At 44.6% G+C, this 20162-nt stretch overlaps 1 non-coding gene across 1 annotated transcript; it reads right to left on the bottom strand.

Annotated features, from left to right (window-relative positions):
• Window positions 1–9619: 9619 nt before the first annotated feature.
• Window positions 9620–9726, bottom strand: LOC131746704 (U6 spliceosomal RNA). Its single transcript, XR_009332615.1, has one exon. It is a non-coding gene; the product is annotated as a U6 spliceosomal RNA (small nuclear RNA).
• Between the last annotated feature and the right edge of the window lie 10436 nt (window positions 9727–20162).

Below are 20162 nucleotides of genomic sequence, written 5' to 3'. Positions count from 1 at the left end.
GGCTCATGGCTTCTCCACTCCACACTTCGTAGCACTGCTAATGCCCAGTTGCGCCCCACAGACCAACCCTAAGTCCTTGATATGTACCGTGAATGAAATAAGGCAGTGGACTGTTTATTATGACAATCCTTGGTTTTATCGTAATCTCCTTTGTCAGCTGACCTTAAAGGACAGTGAAATGCCATGTTGAAGATTTGGTTATTGCAACAGGTGGGAGGTAACTGATGGCAAGGTTGGGGTGTTGTTTTTCACATGTGGTCTGTATTCTGAATGGGTGACCATAGATTTAGGAACTGAGAAGTGGAAGTGGGATGGTACTTTTTATGACTGAACTGAATGATTCGCTCTCAGCATGTTGCTTCTTGGTTTGGGGTTCTGTGGTTTGCTGAACCTTAGAAAGTACCCAAGGAAGGAATGATCTCACTGGGGAAATAGTCATTCTTCTACTAAATTGGAAGTTATGGAGGTTCCCGGGCCACTTTGGGCTCCTGGAGCCATGAGGTAAACAAAGGAAAAGAGCTTGGCTTATGTGGTTGACCTTGACCATTGAGGAGAAACTGTGTTTGGGCTACACAGTAGGGAACAGAGAGGAATATGGATGGAACTCCGGTGATTCCTCTGTTCTTGTCATATTACCATTTACTCTTGTACAGGCTTTTTCAAGAGACTGTTAGACCCTTATAGGAGCAGGGCCACCAAGGACTGAGATGTTCTGAGAATAAAGTGTTAGGTCACCTCATTAGAGAAGATCTCTGATAAGTTGTGGTACTGGAAAAATATGGGGGAAGTATGTATGCGTAGTGGATGGGGGACCTCATATAAGTTAGCTCTGGATTTGTGTCCACTTGCAGAAGAGAGAACTGTATCCTTTATCTCTATTTTCTTGCTTGTTGGGGGAAGGGGCTCTGGGATTGAGTAGGGTGAAGCTAGGAATGAAGGTTTCATTTTCTTCCTTCATCTCCTTCTGATTAAAACTTTGATTGGGGCTCTGCCTTCAACAAGCTCAGCTCCCCAAACTGGGGTTTACATATGCCTAGGGCTACGTGGCCATATGCTAGAAGACATAAAGCCATCTGCTGTGTATTCAATCTACTTGAAGAGGTAGGAAAACATTTTAAAAACAGTTAAAGCCAAAATTACATTACAAAGCAGAATGCAAACTGCACGTGATTTTTTTTGAAAGGAGAAATGATGAGTTTCAAATAAATTTTATGTTTATAAAAGGCTTCTTTGGACTTCAGCTCTCCCTTGTTTCCTGCAGCCTCTCTTTTGGAGTACGTACTTTCACGGACAAGGTCGCACAGTATTGATGTGTGGTACTAATACACTCCCTGTCTTCTGAGAAGTGGTCCTTGCCTCCTTCTACAAGCTTCTCTCCTACCACTTGCCACCACATTTCCTAGCCTTGGTCACACCCAACCCAACTGTTCCTGTTCTCCAAATGTGCACTGACTTTCACACCACTGTGCTTTTTGCCCTCTTTCTTGTAAGATTGTTTTCTTTCTGAACCATCTTCAGAATCCAGCTTTGTGCCCTGTTCTCTAAAGCTTTGTCTCATACCACCCCTCCCCCAAAGTCAAGATACTAGTTAAGGGAATCATTTTTTCAAGTACCTCGTTTATAGTACTTAACACCCGATCTGTTGTGGTTTCCAGATGATTGCTTGTGACTGTTGGTCTGCATATTATTGTTTATGTGACTGTTTCCCTCATGAGGCTGTTAGAGATGAAGATAAATCCAAGCCCGTGACTATTTCCCTAGCACCAAGCATCCAGCCTGGCAAAAAAATCCCACAAAACCCAAGTACGTCTTAAGATATTTTTGCTGAATAACTGAACAAATTGATAAGGGAATGACCCTTGGGACCCTGGACTGCTCTCTCTGCTGACTGGTGTTGGTGGTCGGGTTTCTGGTACCACAAGCAGCTGCCCCATTTAAGTTACTTACTCTTTCATTTTCTCTAAGCCCCAAAGACCTCGAGGCACAATAACCTCTTCGCCTGCATGAGTTTTGCAAGTCATCAATTTCTGACCATGGCCCATTTCCTTTGTCAAGGGGAGAAAGTGATTCCCTGCAGTCTTCTGAATTTACAGAGCAAAGCTGTCCAGATGTGTCTGGCCTACCTCTCTCTGCTCCCTCTCCCTCACAGCTCCCCCATTTTTCCCTCCAAATGAAATTCATTCCTGGCTGAGGGGAGAGAGGAAGGATTAAGGGGTCCACATGCAGCTTCTTTCAAGCTTCGGGGGAGGGCAGATGGTTCCTGTCAGTGTTTTCTTTCTACTCAGATTTTGTTCCTTAAGGCAAAATGCAGGCTGTGTAACCTGGGCTGGTTTTGCATCAGTCCCTGGCGTGTGGAGGGCCCCCTACCCCAGACTGGGTCAGTGCAGGGCAGGAAGAGACCTGCCTGTTGCTGGCTTCAGAGTTAAGAAGTGTTCTGGGGTCCAGGATGGAAGCGTTGTGCCCTACTCACAGCTGGGCTGAGTTCATGTTTCTTACAGCGAATCATGTTCAGAAGTAACTCTCAGTGAGTTCGTAAAGAGCCAGGCATGGAATTCTAGAAGAGTTAGGACTTAAGTTTTGATTTGCAAAATGGAGGTGGTTCCTTCAGAAGGAGAGGACAAAGGTGGGCATTCTAAGCAAACAACATAGAGTGAATGTGAAATTTACCAACAATGTGGTAAATTTCAATCCAACAAATATTCCTTGAGTACCTAGTGTTAAAAATGATTAAAGAAGACAATGTAGGTGATGATGTAGGTGATAACAAACTTCATGAAGCAGACAGTTTTCATTCATAGAACTGCAGAGTGAGGCAGTAGGCAGGAAGATTTTATAGGGTTAAGAAAAAAGAACAAGTAAGAGAAAAATAGAAAATATCTCATTGGCTGGGGCCACACTGTCAAACTTGTTTGTGGTGAGAAGGAACAAGGAAATAAGTATAGAGCCCAGAGCTGGCTTGGCATTTGGGGACTGGCTGACCGGATATACTGCGGTTTCTTGGCAAGCGGAGAATTTACAGGGGCACGAAACTTATCTATGTTTTGGTTTGCTGACGTGGCACCCTGGGCAGGAGTGGCTCCATCTTGGGCCTAGAAAGTTAGTTCTCCACCAGTATGTGTCAGACACGTGTGTTTATGGATCTGTCCCCCCATCAGGCAGTAAGTCACTAGCAGACAGGGACTGTCTGCTTTGCAGCTACATCATAAGGATTCAAAGAGCTTGGCAGATGAATGATGGATCATTTCCTCTGCACCAGGCCCAGTGCTGGATGGCAGGGATCAGAGTTGAATATGGTTTCTGAAGTCAGGCTCACAGCCTAGCAGCTACAATGATGTAGATGTGTGTCTACAAAGTTCAGAAAAGCACAGAGAAGAGAGTGATCGATTCTGTCCAGTGGGATCAAGGACATCTTAGGAGAATATGAGCCTGAACTGAATTTTGAAGGAAAATAGGATTTCTTTGACTGGATGGGGAAGGGGGTTTTAGGCTGAGGAATAGCAAAAACTCAGATGTATAAAACAGTATGTGCATATGGCAGGGAACAGTAAGTAGCTTGTATTTTCAGAGTGTTCATTCAACAATTATTTCTTAAACACCTACTATGTGGCAGGAACTGGTCCAGGGGCTAGGGGTACAGGAGTAACCAAGGCAGACCCATTTCTTTCTTGCTGTATTAGTCTGCGAGGGCCGCCATAACAAGGTACCGTAGACTGGGTGTCTTGAAAAACAAAAATTACTTTCTTGGGGTTCTAGAGGCTAGAAGTCTGGGATGGAAGTGTTGACAGGATCGGTTTCTTCTGTGGCCTCTCTCCTTGGCTAGTGATGACCATTTTCTCACTGTGTCTTCCTATCGTCTTCCCTCTGTATGTGTCTCTGCCCTAATCTCACCCTCTTATAAGGATACCAGTCATATTGCATTAGGGCCCACTGTAATGATCTTGTTTTAACTTAATTGCCTCTTTCAGAATCCTATCTCCAAATACAGTCACATTCAGAGGTACTGGCGGTTAGAACTTCAACATATGAATTTGGGGGCACACAGTTCAGCTCATGACACTCACAGGGGGTTTACATTCTAATGTGTGTTGGGTTTGAGGGGCAAAAAATGACTATACCAATAAACAAACTTTAGATAATTTTAGGTAATGATAAGGATTGTGAAGAAAATAAAAACAAGATAACAGCATAGAAATGGACCATTCATCATTATATATCTGTATATTATAGCAAATATGTAAATATTTGTTTTTTTCAGCAAATGTTGTTGGAAGACCTTTTCTGAGCCAGGATTTGGGTTTGTTGCTGGGGATCAAAAGTTCCCTCAGACATGATCCTTGCCCTACAGCAGTTCACAGTGTAGTAGCGGAAACCTATGTGCACACAAGAAAACATAGGAGGAGACCCCATAGTGGGAGCTTAGTGGTTCACCCCTAACGCTTGAGCTGTTTCAGCTGGGTGAGACGGGGTGGTGGTGGTGGGATACTCACTGGCATCATGTGGGAGTGCCAGGGCCTTTGGGCTCTACTCAATGGGGAAAATCCATTTCTATCTTGGGTCCCAGGGATAAATTTCTTTTGCCACCAAAGGGAGTAGAATAAAACATTCTCTGATGATGGCAACCCAGGCTCAAGGTGGGGGGTCCTGACTCTTCTCTGCACCCGAGGCCAGGTAGACATAGAAGGCCAGGTCAGGGAGGATTGGCCAAGTGCCAGCTGGGTTAATTCATCATTAGCAGTAGGCATTTACTCTGGGCACCATGGTGGATAAAGGCTTGTGTTTACAGTGAACCTTGAACAAGCTCTGAAGCAGAGACTGAAAACACAGGTCCCCTAGGAAGTGGCTGTGTCAGCCCAGATCACTAGAAAGAGCAGTAAGGGGAACTTAAGTTCTCCTAAGGAGAACTGCAGAAAGCAGGTGGTACAAGGAGAGGAGTCCATGGGGGTCAAACTGAGCCTGGGGAGGAAGCTCACTGATTCCCTAAGGAGGAGGAGCAAAGCCTCCATCAGTTGTTCAGGCCGGTGACGCACCAAGTTTAACGTGCCTCAGAATCTCCTGGAGATGATGGAGCCACACTCGGCAGCAATCAGTAGGGGGTGTCTGCGTGGGACCCAGGAACCATCATTTTGAATGAGCTGTCCACCCCCCCCCCCCCATGTTTAGGATGTAGGTAGGTGGATTGCTGACCACACTATGAAGAATTCTGAATTATTAAATACGAAAAGGACTTTGTGATAAATTGTATATAGTGTTCTATTCTATGAGTAGTTTAGTCATTCTCACTTTAGTCTTTTAGGGCACCAAAGTCCCTAGTTAAAGCTGCTGTGCAAATATTGTGATATATAAATATGTGCCCATACCAGGTAGACCCTGCCTGACAATCTCAGTTACTATTCTCCTGCCTGGAGCGGGCAAAATCAGATTTAAGCTCTCGTTCAGACTGCTGACTTGTGGGGTGCCCGAGGAGCAGACCAGGGGTGACATGACCGCGTTGCTCAAGTTCCCAAAGCAACTGGAAGAGAGAGGGAGAAGACAGTGCATGTTGTTTCAGTATGATTGCTCATAACATTTATTGAGTGCACGCTATGTGCCAGACACTTGAGTTCCCACAGAAGCAGACACTCCTGAGATGAAGATTTGAAAGGCAAGCAGTTTAATTGGGTAATGATCCTAAGAAACACCCACAGGGAAGTGAACAGGAAGGGGAAGGAAACCGGTAAGGAGTTACTGTGGACAGCTGGAGCCGTCTCACTGGGGTCCTCCAGGGTAGGGGGACCAACTGACCCACTTTACCTGAGGTCAAGAGGTTTGCTGAGTTGAGGGGCTTTCAGTGCAAAATCCAGGGAAGTCCCAGGCAAATCCGGATGCACTGGTCACCCAGTCTGGGAGTCAGTGTATCCCACATGCCTAAGTTATCCCGACTGAGGGTGAGGAAACTGAACTATTCTTTATCCACCAACTCACCATCTGATTGGTCAGGGATGATGCAGTTTCTAGATTCCCAACCTAGGAAGGCAGTTTTTCCTTTACAGCTCCTGAGAAGTCCCAAGAGCTGAGTAAACCAGCTGAGTAAACCAGTAAACCAGTAAACCAGTCTGATTGGTGCAGACACAAGAGTGGTTCTCACATTGCATCGCTGCCCACCTTTTCTTGCCTTGCTTTGCTTTTTCTTCACTCTCGCTGTCTGGGCTTCACTTCCCAAGTAAAGCATCAACACTGTATGTAATCCTTGCCTCAGGCTCTGCTTTCTAGAGAAGTTGGTCTAATTTGGCTGAATTCTGGGAGACCTGAGTTCAAGTCTCAGTTACTTGGCTGACTTGCTCTGTCACTTTGGATAATTAATTTTTCTCTTCTGGACCTCAATTTTCCTACCTCCAAATGAGGAGTTGGAACTATATGATCTCTGAGGTGCTTCCCAGTCCTCATATTCTCTGATCTTATAAGATTCCCCTGAAAGAGCCTTGTGAGTTCCCTGCTAAGCACTAAGCTGCAAACTCATTTCAACTCAGTCATATTTTTTCCCCATCACTGTTAATGCATCTTGGTTTCCTGGGCAATTTTTATTTAAAAGAAAAAAGGAGAGCAAGAGAAAGCAAGTTTGGAAACTCATAGCCCCTATGCCCCGAGGAGATTTTCCTAAAACAATCTCTCTCTCTCTCTCTCTCTCTCTCTCTCTTTTTTTTTTTTTTGATGGGGGCAGGGAGAGACTTACTTTGCAAGGAAATTCAGTCATTCTAAAATGGCCTTTGAAACCAAAGACTATGGAAAAGTTGAAGGAAAAGCACAAAGTGATTGGGGATAAATAGTTCCATATGAGTTACTGGATATAATATTCCTCCTTGTACTACTCAGTGCTGGGTGAAAGCAGACACTGCATGCTTGGTGTGTGCTAACAGATGTGTGTTTAGGTTTAATGGGATTTTAGAAGGGTCAAGAATTCCCCCAAAGAGTACTTGCACCACTCTGCTCCCTGAGGGTCACGAGAAGCCACTCAAAATCTCACCTCCTTTTTGTTGCCAGGCCTTAAAGGTTTTCTTCACTTCTTTCTATGGTAAGCAATTTGGAAAAGTCAGAGGGTGGACAATAATAATAATGATAATAATAAATAATAACATTAATAATAATATAATCATTACTGTTTATCGAATGTGTTGTGCATTAACTCATTTGGGTTTCACAAAGTGAGAAGTTCAGTAACTTGTCCAAAGTCACAGGGTGGTGGAGGGGAAAGTGAACTTGGATCTGTTAGGCCCCAAAGTCTGTGCTGCGGTCACCTGTGAAATGTGAAGTGGGGCTGTGAATTGGACAGTGGATTGGACCAGAGCCTTTTAGGTAGCTTCCAATTTGATGTTTACTTCTTTGGGTAGTAGAGAATTAAACAGCTAGTACGGACCAGGCCTTGTGGTTGAAAAGAGGAATCAAATATATCTCTGGACTTTTGGGAGCTGACACTCTAGTAAGGAAGATAAGGTTTGTCACAGGTGGGTCATTTATATTTTAGACACAGATAATTACCATCCAGCAGACAGGGGTGAATAAAAGGCCAGGGACAATTACCAGGAATACAGAGAGGCAGCGTGCTGCATTGGCAAGAGCCTTGGCTCTGGGGTTAGATCATGGTTAGAAATCTGGTTCTACTATTTCCTAGCTGTGTGACCTCTAGCAAGTTACTTAACCTCTCTGGGCCTCAGGCTCAAGAAAGTTATATCATTTGAATAGGACTTTGAAATTTGTGCAAGATTTGAGCATATGGAGATATAAAGGAAAGAAACACATTAAAATTAATAGAGTTGTAAGATTATGAGTGATTTCTTTAAACATTTTTTCTATGTAGGGGGACAAAAAACACATGCAAAAACAACGGCAAGTATTTATGAATTCTAGGGTTGGCAGCAGAATTGATTTTATTTTTGGAGGGAGGTTTCTTTATTGTTTAGGAGGAACATTGAAATAGGCTTTTGATTTTGGAGCAGCATGGCCAGAAGCTAGTCTGGAAGGAGAGCTTGAAGCAAAGGGAGTGGGTGGTAAATTGTTCTGCATTGTCAGCTAGAAGGTGCTGTTTTCCTGGGTCCAGGGCATATCATGATGGTGCCTGTAGTAGAGAGTGACTATTGTTTGAGAAATCAAACAATTTCCTTTCCTATTGGGCACAAGTTGTCCTGTGTTTCCCAGCCTTTTTTGCAATGAGACACGGCCACATGTTCCAGGTAATGGAATAAGGGTGGAAGTTTCACATGCCACTCGCAGGATTGGCCACAAAAATCTTCCCCACATGATTCCTCCTCTTGCCCTGCCTGCAGACCGGATGTTGATGCCCAGAGCAAACTGGCAACCGCATATGGAAGACGGCAGATCCTCTGAGCCTGGGTCCCTGAATGACTCTGTGGAGCATAGCTCCGTGGGCCCCTACCCTTTCCCTGACTGGACTTTGTAAGGGTAGATGGAACTATTCTTTTAAGCCTGTGGAATGTCAGAGTTTTGCTCTGAAAGTACATAGTGTTATCTCAACTAGTATAATAACATATTTTGGGCATCTTCAGCAGTGCCCAGAGGGAGAGGACTGGGGCTCTGGAACCCAGAGAAGAGGAGGTGAGAGGGAGTTCTCTATTATGAAGTTAGCCCAGACGGAGCAAAATGATACCCTGCTTTGGCTGAGGATGGAGGTCCCTTATGTTGGCTAAGGATGTTGGTCTTTGGAATCAGCATCAACTGGGATTCATTTTTCCATTTTACTTGCCTGTTTTGTAGTGCCCCTGTAGTCCCCTCAGGACTTGAGTAGAGTTGGTCAAACACTGAATTCTAGTGTCACCTGTGCTTTGGGGAATTAAGAGAAGATCAATGTTTAGGTGTGGAAAGACCAGGGAAGATGCAATGTCAGCTTGGGAAAGCTCGAACGGGCAGAATTGAATGGTAGAGAAGTTTGGAGCAGAGGTCTGGAGAGAGAGGTGGCTACCAAGAGAGGAGAAGCTATCCTGGATCCTCAGAAGTACCTGGTGGTGATGTGGGTGGAGTTTGCTTTTGCCCCTACAATTACTCAAGTTGAGGTGTTCACTGTGTTATGGCTGCTTAGATTCTGAAGGGGCTCTTGAGATATCTCTTTACTGGGGAACTCTGGGATACCTGAGCTGCTTGTATTTTCAAAGTTTTCTTCAATGATTATTATTTTTTATAAAGGGGAAAAAAACATGCTGTAAGAACATAAAAGAAAGCAATGAAAATGAAAGGATCTAGCATCCAGCATTGGGTCTAACAGACAGTATGTGCTCAGTCAGTGGTGGCCTCCTCTATTCTAATGTTCATCATCAATTTATTTATTTTATTACTTTTTTTTTTGAAGTATAGTTGATTTACAATATTGTATTAGTTTCTGGTGTACAACAAAATGATTCAGTTTTATATGTGTGTGTGTGTGTGTGTGTGTGTGTGTGTGTACACATTCTTTTTCATCTTCTTTTCCATTGTGGTTTATCACAGGATATTGAATATAGTTCCCTGTGCTGTACAGTAGGACCTTGTTGTTTATCCATTCTATATATATAATCGTTTGCATCTGCTAACCCCAAACTCCCAATCCATTCCTCTCCCATCCCCCTCCCTCTTGGCAACCACAAGTCTGTTCTCTCAAAATATGGAACATTTCATGAATTTATGCTTTATCCTTGCACAGGGGCCATTCTAATCTTCTCTGTATTGTTCCAATTTTAGTATATGTGCTGCTGAAGCAAGCACCATCATCAGTTTAATCATAACTTCTTGGAAAGAGGAACCTGGCACTATTTTACTTGATTATTGTTGTCCATTGATTATCAGATGCATTCTGATTTTAGAAACATTTACATATGAAAAAATGTGCCTCTGGGACTTAAGAAAGTAACCCAGGATAGTGATCTGCTTCCTGGTGTTATAGCCACTAATTCTCCTGGGGTGGAGAAGATTTCCCCAATGGTTGCTCTGAAACAGTTAATGTAATAAAACTCTAACTGTTTAGATCAAATCACTGTCTTTGCTCTTGTGTTTAGAGTAAACACCAGTTTATTTATCACCAGTGCTTGAGTCGTGATTTATCAGCAGAGCTTGTATGGGTTCCTGGAAGTGTATGACCCTGGTCTTGTTCACATACTCCAGTTCCTTACTTCCCCCAAGAGGCAGGATCTGGGCTGGCACGGCAGATTTCCCTGGAAAACAAAGGGGCCCAGATAATGTCCTGTTCTGACGTCACATGATGTGAACTGGACACCAGCAACCTGGCCTGAACTTAGCTGAAATGGTGGAGGGTGGAACTCAAAACCAGCAGAGGCAGCATCTCATGAAGACCTACTGTGTGCCATGGTGTGAGGTGCTTACATTTGTGGTCTTATTTAATCTTTGCAACAACTCTATGGGATGGTACCATGAGTATCCCATGTCACACAGTTAGGAAAGCCAACATTCAGAGAAGTTAAGTCACTTGTACACAAGGTGACGTGGTTAGGGACAAACCCTGGTTATTCTAATTCCAGAGCCAATGCCCTTGACAACTTGTCCATGAAAGACATTGAAAATAGCTGGATATGTGCCGCCCAGGGATAAGAAAAGTCTCAGAGGGGATGTAATTGCTGTCTTCAAATCTCTGGGAGGCAGAGTGATGAACTAAAAAGATTACAGGGCCAGAGAGACTGGAAGCATCCCTAGAGGCACGTAGCTAATAAATGGTAGAGCCAGAATTGTAACCAGGGGCTGTTTTAAGATTTATTTCTGCATCCATAAAAAGGAAAAGAACAACTCCTTCAGCGAGTTGTTGGAGGATTAAATGAAGCGACCTTTGGAAACCATATAGGCCTGACACTTAGTAAGTGCTCAGTAAATGTTTAATTCCCACCTCACACATTTCCTTTTTCCCAAAAGAGTTGATGTGTGGAAGAAGAATTTTGTTATGTGGTCCCCACAGTCTAAAAAATAGAGGTTTCAGAGAGTCAGGGTGAATTTTCAACTCAATTCAACAAATGTTTATTAGACACCTACTAAATGTCAGACCTTGAACTGGGCATGCAAATGACAGGGGATTCAGAGACAAGACATGGGCCCTGCCCTCAAGGAGTTTCCAGCCTACATTGGAGGCTAAGATGAGCTAGGCCTCAATGAGCATTGTAGAGTATTTTCCATTCTGTGAGAGGACCACAATGGGGCAAGCAGCATGGGGAGGTAGTTTCCTGGGTTCTGGAGGTACTTATGCAGTGGCCGGATAACCAGTTGGCCATCAGGGAGCTCCTGCCACCAAAGGCTCCAGCCGACATACCTCACTGACTGATCATGCCGTGCTCTTCTGCTGGGCCTAGACAGGTCCCCAGAAGCCTTTTCGATAATCTCTTTTAAGCAGCTTGAGGCAGGGGGTACGGGCCTGAGAGGCAACTTGAGGGCCAATCCTGCTCTAGAATAGGTGCCCAATGGAAGCTGGTGTATGAAGACCCCACTGAGGGCACTAATTGCTGGGGAGATGGAAACATGAACAGCAAGTGCTCTGGGCGTACATGTCCCTCCAACTAGAGACAAAAAGGACTTGCTCCCTCACTTTATTCAGTTCTCTGCTCAATTGTCACCTCCTCAGAGAAGTCCTCCCTGTCTGCCCCTCCCTGCCACTCTCTGTCCCCATCTCACATGCTTTTTCATGTGTACCCCAATCTAATGAATGGATTGCCTGATTGATTGTTTAACTAGAATCATCAGTTCCACAGGGCAGGGGGCTTATCTGTTTAGTTCACTGTGGACTCTCTGGCACATTTGTGAGAACTGAGAAATCCAAACCCACTTCCCTGCCGTGTTGGGAGGATTAAATGAGGTAACATTTTGAAAACGTATAGTTCCTGACATGTAGTAAGTAGATGCTCAATAATTGCAGATTCATTCCCTTTTCTCTTTTCCTTAAAAGACTATTCTGAGTCTCGACCAGGTTTTCTATTACTGAATGAATAAGCGTGCCTCAGTTTCCTTATCTTTATTTTATTTAATTAATTTATTTTTTTAACATCTTTATTGGAGTATAATTGCTTTACATTACATTGTTGTGTTAGTTTCTGCTGTATCACAAAGTGACTCAGCTATATGTATACATATATCCCCACATCCCCTCCCTCTTGCATCTCCCTCCCACCCTCCCTACCCCACCCCTCTAGGTGGTCACAAGGCACCGACATCTACCTCATGGTTATGGTAAAGATAAACTAAGATGAAGAGTGTAAGGCTTTAGCACAGGATAGCACTCCCAGAATACGGTGAGTTCTCAGTCAAGGTGAACAATGGGAGGTGTGGGGCCGTGGGATGCGAGGCAGGAAAGCTGTTCAGCTCTGCTTCAAGGGAAGAGGGGAGTTGGAAACAGTGACTCTGATGAATCCCCGCCTGTCCCCGGTGTCAACATGGGTCTTAAAGCAGCATAAGTAAATGATATACAAGTGATGGAATGAATCCGATTCAGGAGCAAACTGTAGTTCTCACCCAGGGCTCCTGGGCAGATGCTGAGTTCCAAAATTCGAATCGTGGGACGTCCCTGGTGGTCCAGTGGTTAAGACTCCGCACTTCCACTGCTGGGGGCGCAGGTTCGATCCCTGGTCAGGGAACTAAGATCCCACATGCCGTGCGGGGCGGCCAAAAAAAAAAAAAAATTGAATCCTCACTTTCCACAGCTTAGTGACCACTGACTAGGCCCTGGGACTAGCTGCTCTGCCTTGTCCCCTGCTTCCCAGACAGAGAGGTTCTGTCCACTGAGAACCAGATGCAGAAATGTAAACCAAGAGGCTTAGCGCACTGAAGTGGTGACGGCGGAATCGGGGAGGGGGGTGGGGAGCATGTGCCAGCCCTCGGCTGACACGTGACCTGGAGGCTGCTGGGACCACACACATACTTCCCGGGTATTGCCTGAAAACTGGGAGGGGCACAGGGGGAAAGAGCAATGACCTGCGGGACAGGAAAACAGAGGATTACGGTATGGTTTGATCAGAGCTCCAGATGATATGGGTGGCGTGGAGTAGGGACCGTGTCCCTGCCGGTCCTAGTCATTGGCACTGCAGTCGGCTCCGTGTGACTCAGGCAGGGGGGCTGCTTGTCCTTCCTGAAGGGCGCCTTCAGCCTCAACCCTGAGGCTGGGCTTCTTGTCTGTCTGCTTGGAGTTTGTGAGCTCTTTGGGGAGAGGCCCTGTGTTTTCTCTCTGTGGTCCTTGTGACAACTTCCATGGGGTCGTGCAGGCCCGGGATAGGCCTCCATCTCCCTTTTTAAGTGCATCCCTCACTGCTCTGCATCCTGTGCCTCAAATGTCAACTAACCAGGCCACCGTGAGTCCCAGGCAGCAGTCCATCGGGGAGTTTCCTTGTCTGGTGTAGCCTCGTGGAAAGAGTGTGAGCTTTGGAGCCGGAGAGACCTGTTCCCATGCCTGTCGAGGCCTCACCTGTAAAACGGGGAGGAGCTCTCGCAGGGTTGTTGTAGACAGTAATCATGCTGCATGTAGATCAGCCGAACTTAGTCTTTACTACGTCTTAGTGATTATTATTGCTTTAAGTAAAATATCAATTTTTATTTAAAACTAAAGTAAATTCTTCAGTATATATATATAATATATATTATATATATATATAATATATATATAATATATATTATATATATATATATATATATATATTTTTTTTTGTGGCCTCTCCCGTTGCGGAGCACAGGCTCTGGACACGCAGGCTCAGTGGCCATGGCTCACGGGCCCAGCCGCTCCGCGGCATGTGGGATCCTCCCGGACCGGGGCACGAACCCATGTCCCCTGCATCGGCAGGCGGACTCCCAACCACTGCGCCACCAGGGAAACCCAATTCTTCAGTATATTAAGCGTGGTATACAAGTTCAAAAAACTCATGGCAATCACAACACGCAAAGCAATCTAGAAAAGGTTTTTTAAAAGTCTGAAATGTTCAGCATCCCACAAGTAGAGTGTCTGGGCACAGTATCTTGTGCCGAGCACAGCCCCTAAAGGCTCTGTCACCAGGGCAGACACACAGGGACGTGCCACAGGATACCAACACCGCAGTTTGTCCTCTTTCCGAGTCCCTTTTAAAGTCCTTGGCTGTTGTGCAGGGGCTGCAGGGCTGTCCCAGGCTCCTAGGCTCCAGGCCCCAAAGATGAAGGTGTGACTCGTCTCAGCTGTCTCACCTCAGCCCCTGCGGAAGCGAGTGGGGACGTGATGAACTGGAAGCATCACGATCTTTGTTCCGTTGGGGCCACGTGCCACCCGGATTTTCACCGTGGAGGCTATTATTTTCAGCACTGTTTCCTTCAATGTGCTTATCTGTGCGCCTGGACGGGACATTAGGAATTCTTGCCTTTCTATAAGACATCAGTTTGTCTGCTATGCTTATCCCATAATCAGAGTAAAATTGATTAGTTGAAAGACTGTGTTCCTTGTGACTGTTCCTCACCCACCTGGGGTCCTCGGGGTTGGGGGACGCTGGGAGCCGTGGACACCAGCCGCTTGCTGGGCTGCCGTGGCTATGTAGGCCATGGAGAAGCATGGGGCAGTGGGTGTGGGCAGTGATTCGGGGTCACCCCCCTTGTCTGTGTTGTGCTGAAGCAGCAGCTGTTCAAAATCTGCATCTGGGAGGGTTTTATTAACAGCCTCTGTTTTATTAAGCACAAGAAAACCTCTCTGTGCTTCTCTGAGCCCCACCAATGAACGTTAGCCCCAAGGTTTAGTATTTGACAAACATGTACTGCCCTCCCCGCAAAAAGGTCAATTTTTCTGCCAGGAACTGCCTGTCATAAGTTCTCCTTCAATGCCTTTTCCCACAAAATCCCCACAGCCTTGGACTAGCCATCTGCTTTCTCGGTACCTGTGGAAGTACTACCCATCCTTTAAGAGCCGGATGTTACCTCTTCTTGGTAGACGGGTGGTGTCTTCTCTTGCTCTCTTAGCACCCTGGGTGCTTGTTCAGTGTGGGAGCGTCCATATTTATGAAGTTCTTTAAAACAAGGGTCTAATACTATGCCTGGTTTGTAGCACTCCCCCCTTGCCTGGAGTGTTCTCCGTCCTTCCACCCCACCCCTCTTCACTGGATGCATGCCTCCTCAGTCTTCAGGTCTCAGCTGTACCATCACTTAATCCAGGAAGCCTTTCTTGACCCCATAGATTAGATGAGACCACCCTCTCCTGTGCCCCCCTCAGCACTGTACCCCTCCCCCGCCATCATAGCACTTCTCATCATGCTCCACAATGGTCTGTTAAATTCTCTCTCCTCCCCGCTGGGAAGTCAGTTCTGGGCAGAGAGAAAAGCTGCTTGTTTGGTTTACGGCTATATTGTTTTTTTGTTTGTTTGTTTTGTTTTTTTGCGGTACGCGGGCCTCTCACTGCTGTGGCCTCTCCCGTTGCGGAGCACAGGCTCCAGACGCGCAGGCTCAGCGGCCATGGCTCACGGGCCCAGCCGCTCTGCGGCATGTGGGATCCTCCCGGACGGGGGCACGAACCCGCGTCCCCTGCATCGGCAGTCGGACTCTCAACCACTGCACTACCAGGGAAGCCCTACTGCTATATTCTTAGTGCTATCCAATGCCCCTCCAGGCTCACCGGAAGCACACGCAATGAATATTGGACAAACGAATGAGAAAGTCTGGGTTTAGGTCCCAGGGCTGCCCCTCAGTGGTGTGACCTTGGAAAATGCTTTGAACCACCATTTCTTCTTTGCTGAAGGGATCGGTAATCTCCCAAATCCCTTTCAGCTCGCTTGGACACCCTGCTCTCTTGTGTCCTATTTTACCTGCTGTCTGCAGCTCACGTTCTGGCCCATCCTGTGTGAGTTTTCCCCGGAGAACTTCAGGCACTTGCTCCCTCGAAGGATTTTACATTCTTTGGAGGAGCTTTCACTCTTCAAATATTATCTTTCTGATGTGGTCCTTGGCAGCGTCATAGATTCCTCCAGCTCACATGGGTCAGGTCCCTCCATGTGCACAGACACCTTACCTACTCCCTCAGTTCCTGGCAGTCTTGGCCTCGAGCATTCCCATCAGCAGCCCCAGAAGAGGGAGGGAGCTGCCAGGCCTGGGACAGAGCGTGCTGGGGTTCTCATGCAGCCAAGATGAGGGGAAACTGTGACTCAGTACTTGTGAAATGTTAACTTGTGGGGTGAGTAAGACAAGACTGAGGCTGCGTGTCTTGGGAAGTGGTGAGTCTAGTTAATTGGAATTGGAGTCAGAAGGCCAAGGTCAGTTCCTGCCATTTCCCACTCCCACTTCTTAACTGTGTCCTCATTAACATGTAATCCCTATCCTTTCTGAGCCCCAGCTTTTAATCTGTAAAATGGCTACCTTAACACCCAGTCTCCTCACCCCAGCATGGTTTAGAAGTGTGGAGGGGACACATTTTCATTTTCATGGAATACCTAGTATGCGACATGCACTTTACATCTGTTATTTAATTGAATCCTCAGAAGAATTCCATGCCGTTGAGAAATCAGCTCTGGATTTCTTTACAGCAGCATGCCCCTACTGTGTGCTGGAACATTCTTTTCCACCTGGGATATCTTTCCACCTGAGGTTACTAGATGAGGATTCGCTGGTCACACATTTGTTTAATCCCAGGTTCTCCCAAATCAAACAGGACTGCCCAGAGCATTTTCTAGAGCAATGTGTACCTTTGGGATTTTAAGGGAAAGGCTCCAGCCACCCCAGAACACAGCACAGCTGCCTGGAATTGGCCTCCCTGATGTCTGAGTTGTTAGGGCAATGGTCTCTTCAGACAGGACCTCCCAGTCAGCCATGCCTAATGTCCCCACCTGTGGAATTTTCCTTTCCACCCCTGAGACTCTGGGTTCTGTGTGTGTGGAGGTCTCCATGCCCAAGGGAGATGTTCTTTTATCACGGTGCTCAATAACGGGTCGCTGAGGCTGGAAGCTGAACCACCACCCAGATATTTTCAGTCTCCTTCATGCCCTTGATGAACAGGCAAAAAAGGAGGTCACTGTACTTTTAGGGTGGTTAATCCTGATGACCAAGGGGAAATAGGGTTGCTGCTAACGAAATTGAGTAGGGAAGAGTTTATCTAGAATTAAGAAGTTCCTCTGTGGGGCCTTCTACATTTTTTTTTCTTTTTTTAATGCTGAGGTGTTAAAAAAAAAGACTACTAAGTCTCTATACTGGTAGGACCACCAGTGGCTCAGATCCTTTAGGAACGAGCATTTGATTTGGGTCACCCCACAAAGTCAAGATTTCTGACCAGTGGAGATGCTGCCTGAGGGCAGAACAAACACAATATTTAACTCTCTCTTTCTCCTTCACTCTTTCTAACTAGGATTTCATGACGAGTTACTGAAGATATCTGTAAGATTTTTTTTTTTGCCATGTTGTATTATAACAAATTTCCCTTTTCTTCCTTTCTTCCCTTACTGTTTGACTTGTGTATAGGAGGGTGGTGAATTTCATAGTTTTGTCCACAACCTATAGCACATTCAGATAGAACTGTGATGGAACTGGAGGAGGAATAAACATTACCCAGAGACCCTGGCCTCATGTCCCAGCATGATCATGGAAGAGTGTTTGGTTGGCCTCCTGTAGGCAGAGGGCAAGCACACTCCCAGGGATGGAGAGTCATGTTAGATTTTTGTTGTAATAACTGTTGTCATTGTCAAGTTCTAGCATGGAAGGAAGGTCTATGTGAAATTTGGGCAGCTAGCAAGGGGACAGTAAAGGACATTGTCAAGTTTTCTATCTGATGGTCAGTATTTTTTGAACTCCTGGTTGCAGAGTTTTCAGCTTTACGGGTCTGACTCCTCAAGGATTCACTGGTCAGACTCACCCAAAGAAGCAGCTTGAGGAAGCAGGGCCCATTCAGAAACGTTTGCGGGCCAGTGTGGAGGTGGGCGTACAGGGCTGGGGCAGGACCCGTTCTGTGAGGGTGACTGTCTGTGAGGGTGGCTGTGGCCAGGGCAGTTTCCACTGGTGCTCGGCAGGCCTGCAGCTGCCACGGCAGGTTTCTCCTGAGGCCAGGCCTTTGGGCTTCATTCTTAAACTGTCCTTGAACTTGTCCTCTGCTGTCCCAACATGTTTGAAATAAAATTCTCTTCTATTTAATCAGCCAGGATCAGCTTCTGATTCTTGCAGCGAGAAAGTCTGGGATACAGAAATTGAAATGATAGTAGTAGCAGTAATATAATAATCATAGTAATAATAATAAAAAGAAAACCTTTATCGAGCACCTGCTGTATGCTAGGCACCATATTATATGCTAGGAATGCATTATTCCATCTCCTCCTTTCAACAGTCCTCCATGTTTGGTGTATTTTTACTTCTTTGTTTGGTTTTGTTTTTATTAGCAGAGGTAACCAAAGCTTAGAGAGATTTCAAAATTTGTCCAAAGTCACAGATGAGGAATTTATGTCCATGAAGCTTGAAAGACAGTAGGAAATAAGCCAAGACTACAAAAGAATGTTTTAGGCTTTGTTATGGGAACATTTAAGACATGAACTAAAAGAGAAAATAGTGTAACAAACCTCTGTGCACCCATCACCCCAGTTTCAGCAAATCATCAATATATACAAGAATATAATATGCTTTATACTATTAGTTTCAGTATAAATGAGCCAACTATATTGAGTTTTCTTGAATGTCCTGAGGTTTAAGAGTTTGGAGTTCGAGTTGACTATATATAGGAACAACAATTAAAATTTATAGTAAGTTTTCTAACTATATAAAATTTAAAATATATGTCAAAATATCATTAAAAATTAAAAGGCAAACAGTAGACTGTGAAATTTATTTGCCACAGATGTGATATTTAAAAAACATCTTTATTATATAAGGAGATCATGCATAGTGATACGAAAATTATGAAATATAGCAGAAAGGGGGTCAAAGGTGTAAACATATATTTCCTAGAAAAAGAACCAATGACAGCTATCAAGATTACTAGTAATCAAAGCAATGAAAATAAAGAAAAGGTGTTTTCACCTTATTTTCATAAAATGAAAAATTTTAAAAATGGATATTCACATTCTGCTGAAAGGATGGTGATTTAGTATAATGCTATTGGAATTTATTTGACAAAATGTATTATGGGCTTAAAGAAAGTTATATCCTTTGTTGTTTTTCTTTTAAATTTAATTTATTTTTTACACAGCAGATTCTTATTAGTTATCTATTATATACATATGAGTGTATACATGTCAATCCCAATCTCCCAATTCATCCCACCCGATCCTGTGTGGTACAAGTGTCCTCCAGTTTGTGAGTCACCCACCCAGTGGCCTTGGTATTTGATTTTATTGTGATTGCGCCCCTCCTACCATCTCACTGCAACTTCTCCCCTGTCCTCGGATGTGGGCCATCTTTTTGGTGAGTTCCACTCTCCTCCTGTCGATGATTGTTCAGCAATTAGTTGTGATTCTGGTGCTCTCCAGAAATTTATATCCTTTGCTCCAAAAATTCCACCGTGAGAATCTTCTCCTAAGGAATTATGAGAGGTATAAAAAGATTTCTATGCAAAGAATTTCATTACAGCATGAACTATAAGAGCAAAAATAGTGGGGGAAAAACCTCAAAAGCCTAACAGTAAGAGAATTGTTATGTAAATTATGGTGCACACATAGAAGGAATATTACAGAACCATTTCCTATGCAAAATGGTCATATATGTAAAGTATGGTTTTATTTATGTAAATTTTATCTTTTTCTAACACACACACACACACACACACACACACACACACACACACACACACACGCAGAAAAAAAAATTGGATAAAAATATACCAGCATGTTAACAGTGGTTATCACTAGATTGTGGGGTTGTGGGTTTAAAAAAAAAAGTTCTTTTTGTGCTTTCTGTGTTTTCTACTTTTTTCATGAGGAATGTGTATTCCCCTTTAGAATCAGAAAAGAAACTTAATAAAAAGTTGATTTAAAAGAATGTTATCCAGCAAAAATCTTTGTAACTTTACCACTGTGAACCTTGTGAGCTGTGTAAATGGTTATTTTTAATACTACTAATAATTATGGAGTGCTTACTTTATGCAATAATACTTATAATAGCAATTGTTCAGTACTCACTATGTGAAAGGCACTTAAACATTTTTATTTATGATATCAATTGCTACCTGTAAAACAGACTTATAGTAAGGATTATAACCCTTCCCATTATATAGATGAGAAAACTGAGACTCCTAATGGATAAGC

The sequence above is a fragment of the Kogia breviceps genome, chromosome 1 (assembly GCF_026419965.1).
Source record: "Kogia breviceps isolate mKogBre1 chromosome 1, mKogBre1 haplotype 1, whole genome shotgun sequence".
Lineage (NCBI taxonomy): Eukaryota > Metazoa > Chordata > Mammalia > Artiodactyla > Physeteridae > Kogia > Kogia breviceps.
This window is presented reverse-complemented; position numbering and strand designations above follow the sequence as displayed.